We start from the raw sequence: 13,918 nt of genomic DNA, 5'->3' as shown, positions 1-13,918 counted from the left end.
TCAGTGGTTAACACTACAGCCCTGGAGTCCTGGGATTGAATCCCGTCAGGAACAACATCTGCAAGGAGTTTGTATGTTCTGTGTGCATGGATTTCCTCCCATTCTACAAAGACATACTGATAGGAAAGAAAAAAATATGTAAAATAAAAATGTAGGTTCATTTACATTTTACTTTTTATGCTTTCAAACATTTATAACTTCACTTGGATGCAACAGAAATGTTATAGAAGGCAACAATGGAAAGGAAGGGGAATGGCCAGCTACCAAGATGGCCGGACGGAACTAGCAGAGCTCTGGAGAGATCCACAGCATCTTACACATACTTCTGCCTGACAGTCCCTACTTAGCCACTGTGATTCCGCTGGCTCACCCGTGTAGACCTCTCCTGTCAGTCTCTTCTGTCACCTGTGCCGTGGTGGCTGCACTGAGAGGAGAAGTTGTAGTGGAAAGCTGGTGATCCTGATACTTAGGCCCAACTGCTGTCTGGTTGGTGCCTTCTGTGTCTGGGACGCCCGATGCCTGTACCTACTGCCTCCCTCCGACCACAGGGTGACTGTCATTGTCTTCTGTTCTGATGGCCGAGCACACAGCTGTGGCTTCCTAGTGAATGACACACTATATTGTCACATGGTGTCACATGATTCACAAGACAACTAAAAACTTACCATAATAATAACATACCTATTAACATAAATGAAATAAAGACACAACAACTTTTTAGGTGGAAAATAAATGGCCGTGGTGTTTTATTTATGGGGTTACCAATCCAATAATAAATAAATAATTCATCATTAAAACTTCTTTCATGTACAAACATTAAATAAATTAAAAACCAAACAAAACGTAACACCCCCCCCCACTAATAAAAACTCCACGACAGTCCTATATTTAGACAAAAAAGGGGTTGGCGGGTGGGCGTTGACTTCCTCCAGCTGATCACCTCCGGAACTGCCACACAGATATCAGCTGAGCCGCTCTTTTATATTTCATTTTTCCTCACCAATAATTAGATTATAAATTAAATATCAATTAATTAAATTGACCCCTGGGGAAAGTGCCACCATGGTATATACTCTAGGGGGCCTGACATCCAGCTCTGATAAGCCACTGCAAGGCCAAGAGCCCAAGCCCTGGGTTCCTCCTACTAAGATGAACTGATCCTGCTGACAGGGACACATGTTTTTGTCCCTTTGCTATATCTACTACACCACAGACTGCTGGAAATAACAATACTACAGAACATCATGGTATAGGGAGGCGCTATAACCATTACTGTATATATAGTACTACTATTAACACTCCAGACCTCTCTGGATTACTGCCTGTCATGCTAACGGAGACATGCACTTCTATTTCTCTACCTTACCTACAATGCAATGGACTGCAGGAATAACCCTGCTCTGAGAATACTGTAGGATATCATGGTGTAGGGTGGTGCTGTACAACACACTCCAAAATTACCTCGCATCACCAAGGGCCAATATATACATAGAACAAACACCAAAAACTTCCACAAAATTGGCCCAAATAGAGAATCATATACAGATCTTAATAAAATGATATAATATTTGTTGAAAATTATTAAAATCGATTCAGCAGTATGGCAGACAAGCCGTTGCGGCTTTGCAAATCGCAGCATGTCAATTATATCTACGGAAACACCGGCGGCTTTCCCATAGATATAATTGTAACAGAAAGTCTGCAGATGAAAACTCAGCGAACCTTCTGTTGAAAGCGCTGTGGAAAGAACTGCAGTGCGTTAATGCCGCAGTTCTTTCCACAACGCTTTAGCGCTGCAATTACGGCCTGTGGGGCCTTAGCCTTACAGAGCAGGTTGCATGGCAAGGTGCTGGAATTTAGAGGCATGTTCTAATACTTTTGTCAATGTAGTCAATCTTAATGGGGTATTCCAATAATTAGAAATTCACCCCCAGCCCTTCATGTATCATGAGAAATGCACGGAACTGAGCGGAGCATGGACTAGCCGATTTGCTGCTGCATTAAAACTGAATCCAGTTCTCGCAATCAAGATCCCAATGATTGGCAAGTTACCCCCTATCCTCATTTGATTTAATAGATTGCCTTTTATGTTAAATGTAGAGATGAGTGAGTAGTATTCAAAACGATAGTTTTGAATAGCACGCAGCTATAGGAATGAATGGACGCAGCCGGCAGGCAGGGGGTTAAGCGGCAGGATGCCGGCCCCGTCTGCATGCCGTCCAGCTCCATTCATTGCTATGGGTGCGTGCTATTCGAAACTGCCGTTTCGAATACTACTCGCTCATCTCTAGTTATATGTTATTGTATGTTTATGCATTTTGCTCATGTTAGCCTACTACCATTTATAAAAAAAATCATGATACACAGTTCTGTAGTTAATTTTGACTGTTTTATCTTTTTCCACTAAGGGAGCGTTCACACTACCGTCGGTGTCCGACAGGTAGTGTCCGCTCCTAGTGTCCGCTCAAAATCTGTCACGGACATTAGGAGCGGACACTAGCTGTGTCTGTGACACCTGTCATTCATTTCAATGGGCATCGGGTGCGTTCTTTTGCACTCCGTGCCCGTCCTTCCCTGTCCACAAGTGAAGATGTCTGTCTTCTCAAGCGGACAGAAGAACCCTGCACGTCGGGTTTTTCTGTCCGCTTGAGAAGTCGGACATCTTCACTTGCGGACAGGGAAGGACGGGCACGGAGTGCAAAAGAACGCACCCGATGCCCATTGAAATGAATGACAGGTGTCACGGACAGAGCTAGTGTCCGCTCCTAATGTCCGTGACAGATTTTGAGCGGACACTAGGAGCGGACACTACCTGTCGGACACCGATGGTAGTGTGAACGCCCCCTAAGATGGATGCAAGTGTTTTTCATTGTACATGAACTTTTTAAATGCAGCTTTGTTGGCAGGATAATATTTGACATATGTGCAAATATATCTAGCGCTGTCATTCTTGGATAAATAAAAGTTTATTAAAAGTAAACATCACATGGCACTGGTAGTAGCACAAGCTAGGTATCATACAAGTGTACACAGCACAGAAAAAACAGCAGTGCCGGATAGAAGTGGAACCTTAATAAGGTAACGTCTGCATGGTGAGCATTGATAATACCATGAAACAATCTTAGATATTTTAGCACTTGTCTCTTGGTATAAAAGCAAACCTCCCAAACTATTGACTCCTCACACGTTCTATGTGTGAACAGTAAGTGACCATACAAACATACTACTCTTTTGTTGAGTGAAGGTAGGTCACAGCTTTACTTATCACAAAACCTATAACTTTAATGGCACTTGAGGAATTAGTAAGACATATAGGTCTTCACACTTCTCTGCCACTGAATCTCAGTAAAACAAATGGGAGTAGTATGTAAGCCCTCGCGGGCAGGGCCCTCTACCCCACTGTGCCAGTCGGTCATTGTTAGTATTATACAGTCCTATGAAAAAGTTTGGGCACCCCTATTAATCTTAATCATTTTTTGTTCTAAATATTTTGGTGTTTGCAACAGCCATTTCAGTTTGATATATCTAATAACTGATGGACATAGTAATATTTCAGGATTGAAATGAGGTTTATTGTACTAACAGAAAATGTTCAATATGCATTAAACCAAAATTTGACCGGTGCGAAAGTATGGGCACCCTTATCATTTTATTGATTTGAATTCCCCTAACTACTTTTTACTGACTTACTGAAGCACAAAATTGGTTTTGTAACCTCAGTGAGCTTTGACCTTCATAACCAGATGTATCCAATCATAAGAAAAGGTATTTAAGGTGGCCAATTGCAAGTTGTTCTCCTATTTGAATCTCCTCTGAAGAGTGGCATCATGGGCTACTCAAAACAACTCTCAAATGATCTGAAAACAAAGATTGTTCAACATAGTTGTTCAGGGGAAGCATACAAAAAGTTGTCTCAGAGATTTAACCTGTCAGTTTCCACTGTGAGGAACATAGTAAGGAAATGGAAGACCACAGGGACAGTTCTTGTTAAGCCCAGAAGTGGCAGGCCAAGAAAAATATCAGAAAGGCAGAGAAGAAGAATGGTGAGAACAGTCAAGGACAATCCACAGACCACCTCCAAAGAGCTGCAGCATCATCTTGCTGCAGATGGTGTCACTGTGCATCGGTCAACTATACAGCGCACTTTGCACAAATAGAAGCTGTATGGGAGAGTGATGAGAAAGAAGCCGTTTCTGCACGTACGCTACAAATAGAGTTGCCTGAGGTATGAAAAAGCACATTTGGACAAGGCAGCTTCATTTTGGAAACAAAAATTGAGTTGTTTGGTTATAAAAAAAAGGCGTTATGCATGGCGTCCAAAAAGAAACAGCATTCCAAGAAAAACACATGCTACCCACTGTAAAATTTGGTGGAGGTTCCATCATGCTTTGGGGCTGTGTGGCCAATGCCGGCATCGGGAATCTTGTTAAAGTTGAGGGTCGCATGGATTCCACTCAATATCAGCAGATTCTTGAGAATAATGTTCAAGAATCAGTGACGAAGTTGAAGTTACGCCGGGGATGGATATTTCAGCAAGACAATGATCCAAAACACCGCTCCAAATCCTCAGGCATTCATGCAGAGGAACAATTACAATGTTCTGGAATGGCCATCCCAGTCCCCAGACCTGAATATCATTGAACATCTGTGGGATGATTTGAAGCGGGCAGTCCATGCTCGGCGACCATCTAACTTAACTGAACTTGAATTGTTTGTCCAAAATACCTTTATCCAGGATCCAGGAACTGATTAAAATCTACAGGAAGCGACTAGAGGCTGTTATCTTTGCAAAAGGAGGATCTATTAAATATTAATGTCACTTTTCTGTTGAGGTGCCCATACTTTTGCACCAGTCAAATTTTGGTTTAATGCATATTGCACATTTTCTGTTAGTACAATAAACCTCATTTCAATCCTGAAATATTACTGTGTCCATCAGTTATTAGATATATCAAACTGAAATGGCTGTTATAAACACCAAAATATTTAGAACTAAAAATGATTAAGATTAATAGGGGTGCCCAAACTTTTTTATAGGACTGTATCTACTTGTATATTTTGTGTATTGTATGTAACCCCCAAATGTAAAGCACCATGGAATTAATGGTACTATATAAATAAACAATAATAATAATAATAATACTTTTGAGCCTACAAGAAACTCAGTGTGAACATACCTTAGCACTAGCAAAAGCAGAATTGAAGATAGTCACCCGAAAACCCAGAACCTGTTTTCTGTAAATGAAAATGATCATTACCAATATGGAAAATTAAGATCATCACACTGTCCTCGGCTATTCCCTTCAATGGTATTATGAATCTCTCTAATATAGGACTAGGTCTCAGTCTGTAGTACGTCATAATCTGCAGTATACAGTAAACAGCTAAATAGTTTGTCCTTATTAATTCAATGGACACATGTAAAAGTAAAACGCCAGATTTCCAGCATTGTCAGATGGTAAACCCACTCTCAGTTTTGGTATGTCGTCAGTTCAGAGTTTAAATTTTTACATGACAAGACATTAAAGATGTAGTTGAGTGTTGTATATTGTTATTTATGTACATATATACTTTTACAGTAGCAAAAGGCAAATTTTCCTCTAAGTTTGTAATAGTTGATGACTGTACATTCATAGCATTACATGCCCTTTACTCTGCCCAGTAAACTACCGTAAGTTGCTTGCTTGTTTGTCAGGTGGAAGAAGGAAAGATGCTATGCTAGATTCAATGTTGTCTGACTGCTGGGACGCCACAGATGATAAGAATGGGGGAGCAAAATCAATACTGTATTGTGGGAAAGTCATCACGGTCATATGACTTGACTAGGAAAAGAGATGGCACGACAGGGACCTTAGCATATTCTATAAGAAAGAATGGAAACTTACACATAACAAAACCACAAAGTAGCACTTACTGTTACCTATATAGACGAAATCAAACAGAGCTTCCATGTCCATTTGATGTGAGTAGCCAATGTTGTACATGCATTTTTAGAAGTATATAGTTCTGGAGGTTCAGATGATCTACACAATTCTCATAGATAGCTGTGGCAGCAGGTTAAAGGATATGTCTCTAGTTGCAATTGCAGAGTCACAGACTTCACTGGCACACCGCCTCTAGTGATCCGTTTGTGATTTAGTGCTTTTATGGAGTGCCATTTGGATATTAAGACTTACAAGAACCTAGAATGCAGGTATGCCAAACCAAGACAACCCCTTTACTTCCACCAAACTATGGTCAGGTCCAGTAATAAGATTCAATATATTGTATCCAAGATAGAGACAAATTTGTTAAATCATAGTGATTCTTCAAAAGTACAAAAGGAAAGAGCCAAAGAAGTTCACAGTTTCTATATTTAAGTGATACTTTGCAACAACTTTTATTGGAAGGAATTACCAATGATAAAGTTCATGGTCAGCATAAGAGAGAAGAGAATAACATAAATCACTTTCCATAGGAAAATGACAAAATACTATGAAATGTATATTGATCAACAGCAATGTAATAATGTAAATGCACAGGGGATAAGTGTATTATAAATGAGTGAGCTTTATAATGAGAAGACTGTGCTGGAAAGCAAATCTTTTTTCTGAAACTCATGGTTTATATTTTATTTATGAGTATTAAGGTAAGCTGAAAAATGTCTGTATTTAGAATCAGATTTCTTCTATATGCAATATAATATATAAAGATTAAGTTCTATTATGCTGTGGTCAAAATGAACTCCCATTCCAGGGGGGCCACACGGTGGCTCAGTGGTTAGCACTGCAGCCTTGCAGCGCTGGAGCCCTGGTGCTCAAATCCCACCAAGGGCAAAAAACCATCTGCAAGGAGTTTGTATGTTCTCCCCGCGCCTGCATGGATTTCCATCCCATATTCCAAAAAGACATACTGATAGGGAAAAATGTACATTGTGAGCTCTATGTGGGGCTCATAATCTACATTTAAAAAACAAACAAAAAAAAAAAAAACTCCCATCCCATCCAGTGTGATGATCAGACATCAGTTATGTATTTTTCTTCTGTGTAATATTACATGCTCAGAGATTAATTTGGTATTTTTTTTTCTGTCTTTATCCCCTTTATTCTTTCTATCGTTTTTGTTTTATATACTATATTATGCTATTTAACTGTATTTGCTTGTCCCCCACTGATATGTATTTGTGTATATGTTAAGTGGTTAGTACCGACCCATTCAGGGTTATTAAGTTTAAAATTCAGAATGCTCATTTCATATTATCCTATAAGACCCAGACACACTCTAGGGGCGAGAGTGGAAAGTAAGGAAGAAGGTTGCTTTTACTTGCTACCTTTGTTGGCTATCTATGACTTTACAATAATTTTTTATTTCACATTTTGAGATAATGAAAAATCTTTACTGCTGACGTTTTATTATTTGTGACTTTCGCCTTGTGGGTTAATTAATGTTTCAATTTAATTGTACAAGTTGATATGGATGCTGTGATACCCAATGTGCATTGTTTTTGTGTGTTTTTTTCACATTTCTTTATATTAATATGGGAAAAGGGGAGGGCATTTATTTAGTAATATTTTTACAACATTTTTTACATAATTTTTCTTCCAATGGGTGACTTGCACCAGCAGTATTATACACTCCAATATGATAAGGTACCATATTGCTAGGGAAACCATTCAGATGTTGCAGTAATGATTGAGATGAACTCCAGTTTCATGTGTTACAGGCAGTGTTAGTTGTATCATACTGCTGACACCCGCTACTTATGGCAGACAAGGATTGGAGGAGATATTGTGGCTTGGCTATTACTCTTTTGGTTTCTTTGAAAACCAAGCACTAAACTATAGCAAGCTACTTTCCAAAAAGTGGCGTTAGGAGCTAGTTCCTCTTTTTCACCAATGAGGTCTTTGTTGCCTATTCCTTACCTAGAATTCTTAGCAAGGCATGAATGGTCTTATAAGTCTCTGTACCATCTCCCCCTTATATGATAAGATAATCCATTAATAGTCCCACAGTGGGGACTATTGTTACTAGTGTTACGGCAGCATAGTAATACAGATACAGGATAATACACAGTAATATATTACAGAAGGAGACACATATAAGCTGAGAAAATACTAGGAATCCATAGCAGCTAAGGAAGAAAAATAAATAAAGAAGACTTCAGGATCATTTAGTTCTCTGTGCAGAGTGATCTTCGCTTGGCCTGATGTAGATGATGTAGCCTGACCGTGGTTGGGAGGAAGGACCTCCTTCTCACACTTGGGGTGAAGCAGTCGGCCACTGACAGTGCTGCCAAGTGCCGTCAAGGTCTCATACATGGGGTGGGATTTATTCTCACTCATGGAGCTCCCCGTGGACAGTATCCTTCTGTCACTCACCAACTGTACTGAGTTCAGGGGGCTCCCCAGGACAGAGGTGGCCCTTCTGATCAGCCTGTCAAGTCTATTTCTGTCCCTGGTTGATATACTGCTCCCCCAGCAGATCACACCGAAAAAGATGGCTGAAGCAACCACAGAGTTGAAGAAGGCCCTAAGAAGTGGCCCCTGGACTCCGAAGGCCCTCAGCCTCCTGAGCAGGTAGAGTCTGCTGTGGCCCTTTCTGTGTAGCGCCTCCAGGTGATCAGCCCAGTCCAGCTTATTATTAAGGAGCACACCCAGGTACTTATAGGTCTTGACTATCTCAATACATGACCCTTGGATCTCCACCGGGATGTGACACATTACCCCTGCATAGACAAAACAGATTGTTTAAGTTTGTATGCATAAAAGCATGTATCATGTTTTTCATACATGGTCAGTAAATCGAGTAATAGATGAAGGATATGTTCATGCCATTTTGACCACATTACCGTGTTTGGACTTTTTAAGCTCTTATTCAGCCTTATTTTTCTTATCTGGTCTTTCTACGTACATGTAGACAGTGACCTTGTTTCTCATGCTTTTATGTAAGAAAGAGTGGAGGGAATGGTTAGGAAAGAGAGATGTGCTGTAGGAGGTCATACACAGAAAGGAATTTCAATAATGTGTTTAATTGAACTTACAGAGCCAAGAGGAGGAGAGAAGCAGGGTCACAGATAGTCAGTTTCAGGGCTGAGGTACCAGGGGAAAGATATTCTGGCAGTAGCACGTGAAATTATTTCTATTTTCATATATATGTGAAGATGTAAATCTCTATTTATTATTAGCCTCCCAGAGGTTACAATATATTTAAGTGGTAATATATTGCTTAACCCACCAGTCTGCAAAGTGCCGACGATTATATTGAATAGAGGTTGTGTGACGTTATCTAAGACAAACAGACAATTTATGATGGAATTTAGGGAGCGATGACATCTGTAAAATACTATATCATTGTCATTCAGTAATGTTTCAGATGACGAAGAGGTTCTATTCACTTCACAAGCATAGGCGAGTCGCAGCCTAAAAGTGATGTGGGGAAAACTGCAGCGGAAATGCATCATGTGTTTTCCCACAACATGTTTGTACAGAAAGAACACTCAGTTTTAGTCTGCACACTTTCTGCTTCAGTTATGCCTATACAGAAAACGCCAGCATTTCCGTAGCTGTTATTGATATGCTGCGATTTACAACAATGCAAAGGTTTTTGAAATCACAGGATTTCCACTAATATTCTTCTCAATGTTTGCATGTTTCCATGGTGGCAAAATGGATGCTACAGAAAGGTCGTTCATGTGTAGACTTCAATATTTTTATTTTTTTAAATTTTTTTATTTTTTAAAAAAGCTTATAGGTCTGTGTCCATTTTTTGTAGTACAGAAAAGAGTGATCTGCCATGCTTTTTTGTCCTGCAATAAACAGAGATGTATACCTTTTTTTCCCATTAATTTGCATCCGTTTTTAGCATCTTCTTAATGGTTGCATAAACTGTTTAGTAAAAATTACCTGCATTCCATTCGAGGTTTCCATCCCCAAATCCGCCTGAAAAATGTGGAGAGAAAAGTATCTGCATTTCTCAGGAGGGAACTGCGGGTCTTCGTGGGTAACTAATTTTTAAGCAGATTGGGTTTCCATTTTTCAGGTCCCCAAATGGACCTGAGGAACGGTGGCCCAAACGCAGGTGTAAACCTTACTGTTTAAAATATGGACTTTTCAAAGGTTATCCCCAGGGCGTAAAATAAAAACTACTCTCAGGGTATCAGAACCAATAATGTGATAGATAATACATATATCACAGGGTGAACCTGCTTGTGTTAATAATGCTAGGACAAGAATAATTATATAACTTAAAGCGGTTGTAAGAATAATAATAATAATTTTATTTATTTAGCCAAAATCTTCCGCAGCACTTTACAAGTAAGGGGGTAGATGAACAGACAGTATTTAACATTACAATTAACATATCAAACAAAAGGAGGGCCCTGCTCACAAGAGCTTACAATCTATTACAGTCTTGTGACTTTATGGACACTTATTCCCTATTAGAGATGAGCGAGTAGTATTCGATCGAATACGACTATTCGATCGAATACTCGTATCGGTCGAATGTCACGCGGGAAAATTCCATTGAATTCAATGCAAAAACCTCCTCGTGCTCCTCGTCCTGCTACTTCCGGAACTTGGAGGATATAATGTATCAAACTTTGGTTTCCATGGAAACCGGAACAACATTCCTGTTTTTTCCCATAGACTATAATGTTATTCAATATTCGATCGAATACTACTCGCTCATCTCTATTTCCTATCCACAATGTGTGGATCTGTTTTTGAATTCAGTAATTACCGTTGTGTAGCCTAAGCTCCTTTTCAGACATCCGTACGAATGGGTCAGTGTACTATTTGGGTTTTTCCTGAATAGCACACTGACTCATTCATTTCTAAGAGTCTGAACACATGACCATGACTCACACGGTCACGTGTGGGCCGCAAAATATGTTACAGGTCCTACTCCTGTCTTATTTTTCGGCTCTGCTTCTGTGGCCCCTATTCATTGAATGAAAGGGGCCGCGGAAGCACGGCTGGTCCACGGATGGGACATGGATGTTCATTCATGGCAGCACAGTCGTGTGCAACTGGCATAGGGTGTGGCCATACGTAGTGGACATTTCGTAGTGTCCATCCTGTTCTCTGGCAGTGGTGAGGACGCCCTCATCGCATTTTCAGCGCTGGTGCCCGCTCACATCGCTGCCAGAGAACTAATTTACATACCGGTAAAAACCGGTATTACTAAGGAACGGCGCGGCGGAGATCCCATCTAAAGGTAAGAGACGAATAGCCTTTCTAAAGGCTATTGCGACGTGTTAGCCACAGAAAAAAGATTTTTAAGGGTAGAATCCCTTTAAGATCTACTTCACCTTGTTCTTCCACTGTGAGACAGCTGGTGGAATCTGTTGTAACCACAAGGGTGAGACAAGAGCCTTTGCAGCAGTCAAGAACAGGAATATAAGTTGTTGGGAGGATTTTGAGAACTCAGGCAAGGGTCTTGGGAAGACTAACATATCACGTGTGAGGCTAAGTGACAAGAATCAAATTCTGTGGATTTCCATTTCGATTCCTCTCCAGTATTCTGTTATCCCTGGGCATTCCCACCAGATGTGTAAAAGTGACCCGGTTGCCTTGCCACACCTCCAGCAGAGGTCCGACTGCGCCAGACTGTGTGTGTACAGCCATTATGGTGTCCTGTACCACCTTGCAAGCAATTTAAAGTGTTTTTCTAGCAGTCTGACGCAGGGGGAAGAACCATGTGAACATTGGAGGACGAGTCAGTTCCTGAGGAGTCAGGGATATATTCAGATCTTTCTCCCAGCTAGAGATATAAAAAAGGCTTGATAGAAGAGGTGGTGTGGATGAAAGAGTGCAAAAGGATCAAAATTTTCCTTGAGGCCGTTGTGACCTAGCCACTATAGTCTTCTCAAAGTCAATGTATTCTCTATTGCAATCCAAGCGGGCCACAAACAATCGACAGAAATGATCATAGTGGGCCTGGTGTATTTAGTTAATGTTCTTGGAGGCAAATTCAGTGTTTGGTCAGTGTGTGTGCCAAAACTAGGAATGGGATAAAAACACAGAACAGGTACAAATATTTTTATTATACCTGATCTCTGTATAGTCTCCACTCCTACAGTAATTTTAGCTCGCAATCATTGAACAAAATCACTGGCCAAACACTGCCATTTGAAAGCAGCCTTAGGCTAAGACACCACATGGTGTCCCGCAGCAAAATAGCGCTGCAGGAAAAACCACGGCGGCAATGCATCACGGTTCATCTCGCAGCGCTTTAGACAGAAAGTTTGCAGAGGTTTCATCTGCGGACTTTCTGTGAAAACCGCTGGCATTTCTGTAGGTATAACTGACATACTGCAAATTCCAAAAACAAGCTGGTTTTGGAAATAGCGGCCTGTCCACAGTGCGTTTTTTTCCCCGCAAATTTGGCATGAGATTCAGTAGAATCCCATCCACTTTGCCCTGACTGTAATATGCTGTGATTTTTTTCCCATGGCGTTTCCACCGCGGGCAAATCGCAGCGTTTCCACTACAGCATTTGCCCCAGTCTTAATGTGTTTTTTTTCTGCTCTGCTAACCCAATACACAGAGTGTTAAACAAAAAATACTTAAACATACTCATCAGTCTTTACTGCTGTAAAATCTTCTTTCTTCCTGGTTTCTTGCATCATTTGGTGGGCGGGGTTTCACATGCTGTCTCTGCCATAATGAACACAATTGAATTAGCTAGCCTCATAACTGGGAGAACAGAAGAAATGAAAGCAGCTCCTCTCCCCTATCTGCTAACAGGAACCTAGGTCACGTGGTGTAGACACAGGAATTGCTAGAAACACAGGCTTGCTCCCGTGCACTTAGCCCCTCCTTCCTCCCCCCTGAGAGCAGCAGATACATCACTTGACTTTTGAGCAGCTAAGTCAGGGCTGTGGCCACAAAGAATTGAATAAAGTAAGATAGTGGACAAACAAAGCAGTTTTGCTGAAGCAGTGTATTTAGGAAAAGTCTTACATCCACATTAACAAGCAGTATAGATAGGATCCTTGTGATGGGACAACCCCTTTAAGTGTTTTTTTCATTGCTACTCATAAAAGTTATACTGTCTCGTAGCCTGTGCTAAACTAAAAAAAATACTCTTATGTAAAGCTGATGCGTCTGAAGTACTTAATGAAAAAAAACAAAAAAAAAAGACTCACGCTGTCAGGAATGTTGCCAATCAGTATCATTATAATTAAGTACTGTGCAGTATAAAAGGGAGGGTCAACAAGGAAACAATTGATCAAATAATAACAATAAGAATGTGGTGGCAACAGCAACACTAATTCTGGTTTTGGTGGCACCACAAGTAGCTGCAGGATAGTTGGGCTTCATAAGATTGAAGCAGGTGGAAATTCTGAGATTATACAGGAATCCTATGGTCATGATGTGTCAGAAAAAAGCAGAGAAGGCAATTACTTTGCCGATGTTGCTGATTCTTTTGACGATAGGACTAGACTATCAGGTCAGGATGACAAGGTGACATCAGAAGAAGAGGGCTGTAACTATTCCATCCATTGTGCAGGTCCAACATCTAAAAAGCCTATGAAGTGGTGGAGGCACTGTTGGTGGTAGTGGAAGACATTTTTGTGTATTACCAAATGATAAAACTATGGCAATGTTCAATCTGTAACAGATGGAGGATACCTAGCTGCCATTATTTCACTAGGAAAGCTGTTCTTGCTTTATACGGCCATGTGTTGGAGAATGTGGGACTTTCCTTGGATTTTTCAGTTTGGGGAAAGGTGTAGGTTGCTATTGACACATGGAGCAGCAATTAGGCACTAGGAGAATACATGGCTTTCATGGCCCACTGGGTCAATGTTTTGAGCGTCAGCATCCACAGTCCAGAAACACAACAAGTTCCACTCTGTTTATGCAGGCCTGGGTCCATCACCATGCAGAGATCATCATCTTTACCAGGACAAGGCATGAAACTACAAGTACAT

Source organism: Leptodactylus fuscus, chromosome 5, assembly GCF_031893055.1.
Source record: "Leptodactylus fuscus isolate aLepFus1 chromosome 5, aLepFus1.hap2, whole genome shotgun sequence".
NCBI classification, from domain to species: Eukaryota; Metazoa; Chordata; class Amphibia; order Anura; family Leptodactylidae; genus Leptodactylus; species Leptodactylus fuscus.
The sequence above is the reverse complement of the archived record's forward strand: the minus strand, read 5'-3'. Positions refer to the sequence as shown.